Genomic DNA, 5080 nt, shown 5'->3' with positions numbered 1-5080 from the left:
CTGGGTTAATCTTCACAACCCCCAGGATTTAGATTCCCCTTAGTTTGCCCCCCTTTATATCTAACTGCACCTTAAGTTAACTTTATTAAATTAATCAAATTAACCCTCAGTCCTCATTATTAAATTAACCCTAAACACCCCATTAACCATAACTACCCCTAAATTAACTCTAAATACCCCATCAAAACAACTACCCTAAATTAACCCTAAACACCCCATTAACCATAACTGTCCCTAAATTAAACCTAAACACCCCATTAACCACAGCATCCCCTAAATTAACCCTAAACACCCCATTAACCATAACTGTCCCTAAATTAAACCTAAACACCCCATTAACCACAGCATCCCCTAAATTACCCCTAAAGACCCAGTCAACCACAACAGCCCCTAAATTAACCCTAAACACACCATTAACCACAACTGCCTCAAATTAACCCCAAACACCCCATTAACCACAGCTGCTCCTAAATTAACCCTAAACACCCCATTAACCATAGCTGCCCCTAAATTAACCCTAAACACCCTATTAACCATAACTGCCCCTAAACACCCCATTAACCATAGCTGCCCCTAAACACCCCATTAACCATAACTGGCCCTAAATTAACCCTTAACACCCCATTAACCATAACTGCCCCTAAATTAACCCTCACCTCCCCTAACTTTCAGTAGTCCAAATATTAATTTTATACTTACAGTTAGATGAGTGTCACAGCCATGTGGTTCTGGCCTTCTGGGAGAAGGAAGGGGGCGGGGCCAGTTGTCACAGTGATTACAGGAAGGGACTGGTAAGTAGGAGCTGCTGCTGTGAGTCAGACTAAACGGATTATGTAATGAGGGGTGTAGCGTGTCAATATGTCCCCGCCCCCTACCATTCAAACTTCGGGAGCAATGCCCTGAGACAGGGTGTAGTGTAGCATGTTGGTATAGTTCCTCCCCCTGGCCGTCACAATCAGGGGACGGTGCCCTGTGGCTCCTTCCGCTGTCAATCAGATTCTTTGGCAGAGCCGTGTGGGTGTCTCCGGAAGTGGTTGCTACGTGTAGGCCAGTGTAGCCGGAGTAGAAGCGGCGGCTCGAGCGGTAGCATGAACCCCGAGCCGGACTTGTCGCCTCTCCCCTCAAACACAATGCGGGTTCTGAATGACAAGATGTACGAAATGCGGAAAGTGGCGGCCGGCCAGCGGCCAAATGTGGGGGGAACCTAAGAGAGGCTGAGCTGAGGGGGGAAAGCGCTCAGGGGGGAAAGGACGAGGCGTGAGACCAAAGAGCTTCCCAACTGGAGGAGGGGGAAGGATTGGGGGCAGATAGTTGGCTGTGGATCGCTGTGTGTGTGTCTGCTACCTATAGCTGTCCCCCTGTGTGTGTGTCTCTGCCTCCTCTAGGTTTCTCTCTCTCTCAGCCTCCTCTAGGTGTCTCTCTCTCTGCCTCCTCTAGGTTTCTCTCTCTCTCAGCCTCCTCTAGGTGTCTCTCTCTCTGCCTCCTCTAGGTGTCTCTCTCTCTGCCTCCTCTAGGTGTCTCTCTCTCTGCCTCCTCTAGGTGTCTCTCTCTCTGCCTCCTCTAGGTGTCTCTCTGCCTCCTCTAGGTGTCTCTCTCTCTCTCTCAGCCTCCTCTAGGTATCTCTCTCAGCCTCCTCTAGGTGTCTCTCTCTCTCTCTCAGCCTCCTCCAGGTGTCTCTCTCTCTCTCAGCCTCCTCCAGGTGTCTCTCTCTCTCTCAGCCTCCTCCAGGTGTCTCTCTCTCTCTCTCAGCCTCCTCCAGGTGTCTGTCTCTCTCTCTCTCTCTCTCTGCCTCCTCTAGGTGTCTCTCTCTCTCTGCCTCCTCTAGGTCTCTCTCTCTCTCTGCCTCCTCTAGGTGTCTCTCTCTCTCTGCCTCCTCTAGGTGTCTCTCTCTCTCTGCCTCCTCTAGGTGTCTCTCTCTCTGCCTCCTCTAGGTGTCTCTCTCTCTCTGCCTCCTCTAGGTGTCTCTCTCTCTCTGCCTCCTCTAGGTGTCTCTCTCTGCCTCCTCTAGGTGTCTCTCTCTCTCTCTGCCTCCTCTAGGTGTGTCTCTCTCTCTCTCTGCCTCCTCTAGGTGTCTCTCTCTCTCTCTGCCTCCTCTAGGTGTCTCTCTCTCTCTCTCTGCCTCCTCTAGGTGTCTCTCTCTCTCTCTCTGCCTCCTCTAGGTGTCTCTCTCTCTCTCTCTCTGCCTCCTCTAGGTGTCTCTCTCTCTCTCTCTCTGCCTCCTCTAGGTGTCTCTCTCTCTCTCTGCCTCCTCTAGGTGTCTCTCTCTCTCTCTCTGCCTCCTCTAGGTCTCTCTCTCTCTCTCTGCCTCCTCTAGGTCTCTCTCTCTCTCTCTGCCTCCTCTAGGTGTCTCTCTCTCTGCCTCCTCTAGGTGTCTCTCTCTCTCTCTCTCTCTAACTGCCTCCTCTAGGTGTCTCTCTCTCTCTCTCTCTGCCTCCTCTAGGTGTCTCTCTCTCTCTCTCTGCCTCCTCTAGGTGTCTCTCTTTCTCTGCCTACTCTAGGTGTCTCTCTTTCTCTGCCTCCTCTAGGTGTCTCTCTCTGCCTCCTCTAGGTGTCTCTCTCTGCCTCCTCTAGGTGTCTCTCTCTGCCTCCTCTAGGTGTCTCTCTCTCTCTCTGCCTCCTCTAGGTGTCTCTCTCTCTCTCTGCCTCCTCTAGGTGTCTCTCTCTCTCTGCCTCCTCTAGGTGTCTCTCTCTCTCTCTCTGCCTCCTCTAGGTGTCTCTCTCTCTCTCTCTCTGCCTCCTCTAGGTGTCTCTCTCTCTCTCTCTGCCTCCTCTAGGTGTCTCTCTCTCTCTCTCTGCCTCCTCTAGGTGTCTCTCTCTCTCTCTCTGCCTCCTCTAGGTGTCTCTCTCTCTCTCTCTCTCTGCCTCCTCTAGGTGTCTCTCTCTCTCTCTCTCTCTGCCTCCTCTAGGTGTCTATCTCTCTCTCTCTGCCTCCTCTAGGTGTCTCTCTCTCTCTCTCTCTCTCTCTGCCTCCTCTAGGTGTCTCTCTCTCTCTCTCTCTCTCTGCCTCCTCTAGGTGTCTCTCTCTCTCTCTCTGCCTCCTCTAGGTGTCTCTCTCTCTCTCTCTCCTCTAGGTGTCTCTGTCTCTCTCTCTCTCTCTCTCCTCTAGGTGTCTCTCTCTCTCTCTCTCTGCCTCCTCTAGGTGTCTCTCTCTCTCTCTCTCTGCCTCCTCTAGGTGTCTCTCTCTCTCTCTCTCTGCCTCCTCTAGGTGTCTCTCTCTCTCTCTCTCTGCCTCCTCTAGGTGTCTTTCTCTCTCTCTCTGCCTCCTCTAGGTGTCTTTCTCTCTCTCTCTGCCTCCTCTAGGTGTCTCTCTCTCTCTCTCTGCCTCCTCTAGGTGTCTCTCTCTCTCTGCCTCCTCTAGGTGTCTCTCTCTCTCTCTCTGCCTCCTCTAGGTGTCTCTCTCTCTCTCTGCCTCCTCTAGGTGTCTCTCTCTCTCTCTCTGCCTCCTCTAGGTGTCTCTCTCTCTCTCTCTCTGCCTCCTCTAGGTGTCTCTCTCTCTCTCTCTGCCTCCTCTAGGTGTCTCTCTCTCTCTCTCTCTCTCTCTGCCTCCTCTAGGTGTCTCTCTCTCTCTCTCTGCCTCCTCTAGGTGTCTCTCTCTCTCTCTCTGCCTCCTCTAGGTGTCTCTCTCTCTCTCTCTGCCTCCTCTAAGTGTCTCTCTCTCTGCCTCCTCTAGGTGAAGGTGAAGTAAAAAACATTTGAAGAAACCAGCCTCGGTCACCATGGAGATGGAGGATGAAAAGCTAGCAAAAACTAATAAAATGAATTTAAAAAAAAAATGAAGATGGTCTGTATAGTTAATGTTTTAGCGGGTCTGGCACAATATGTACGTGGGAAACAACAGAGTCAAGCTGCTTGGTGGTGTAATGTGTAGGTGCGATACCTAAGAAACAAACACTGTAATGTTATATTTTCTACATTAATTATATTTACATCGGAGACAAAAAACTAGGTGCTCTGCCTCCTGGTTCTAAGTCCCATTCATCCTGACCCACACCACTGTTCATACTCATACTCTGTTCACACAGCAACCACTCGCCAGGACTAATGGAGATTAGAACCAGGGACCACCTACATGGCAGGCACAGCGCCTAGCATTGAGCCACAAGAGCAGCGACCCGAACAATCTCGTCCGTGATAGATATCCTCAAATCTGCAGTTCTAAAACACGCACAGCCCCTATAGTGCTACATACCGACACGGGGTTAGGCGCCTAACCTCTATGCCACGAGATAGACAGATGGAGTTCTTCACCATGGTTATTTAATGCCTGTTCCTGACTCACATATACGCAGCAGCAGGCATTATATATCTATGGGGAGAGAAAGCAACCAGCTCTCTATTGGCCTAATGGGTAGTCGCGTGACTTGCCATGCGAAGCGCTGCTGGTTTGATCCTGGGTGACTCACTAGTAAGTGTTATAGCGGCTGTGCGTACCTTTAATGTCTTTACGAGATAACATACACTAAACTATTTTTATGGAAAAGCAGCAACGCTTACAAGTCTGTTAGTTATGTGTCTCCAAGTGCTGAGGCGAGCGCACTCAAGTAGAGACTCCACACAGGAGAGACATACAGTGCGGAAAAGGTCAGCCTCGGATTTGGTACAATGGGGTAAACTGCTCATAAGCAATAAACAAACGGTGAGGAGGGCCCTGTGGACAAGAGCTGACAATCTAGAAGGAGGTGAGGGGATATTACACAAGAGTACAAATATTTAGGGTGCACGAGTGTATGAGTAAATACTGATGACGTAAAGATCACCGACCATAGGTACAGAGCGAGGGGTGAGAGGCTCATCAGCTTACAGGTGGGACTGAAAGCCAAAGGATGAGAGGAGTCTGACCAGGTAGGCCATGTAAGGGGGGAAGGGGCCCTAGAACTGAGCCTTGGGGCCCCCGACTGAAGGGGAGATCAGAGAGAGGGGAGGAGAACCAGGAGAGAGCAGAGTTCCCAAAGAGCGTTTTAGGAAGAGCCATCACAGCAGCGGGGAGAGTGCCATTCAGATACGAGCCACGTTTTAGAGACCACGCGGGATTCACCAGGCTGTGGCAGCTCTGCAGCTCTCTGTCGCCGTCACTCTGCGT

At 51.0% G+C, this 5080-nt stretch overlaps 1 long non-coding RNA gene across 1 annotated transcript; it reads left to right on the top strand.

The window, feature by feature from the left end:
- The first annotated feature begins 1015 nt into the window (after positions 1-1015).
- Positions 1016-3773, top strand: LOC128469801 (uncharacterized). Its single transcript, XR_008345993.1, has 2 exons — positions 1016-1153; positions 3671-3773. It is a non-coding gene; the product is annotated as an uncharacterized LOC128469801 (long non-coding RNA).
- The last annotated feature ends 1307 nt before the right edge of the window (positions 3774-5080 follow it).

Source organism: Spea bombifrons, chromosome 12, assembly GCF_027358695.1.
Source record: "Spea bombifrons isolate aSpeBom1 chromosome 12, aSpeBom1.2.pri, whole genome shotgun sequence".
NCBI lineage: Eukaryota > Metazoa > Chordata > Amphibia > Anura > Pelobatidae > Spea > Spea bombifrons.
This window is presented reverse-complemented; position numbering and strand designations above follow the sequence as displayed.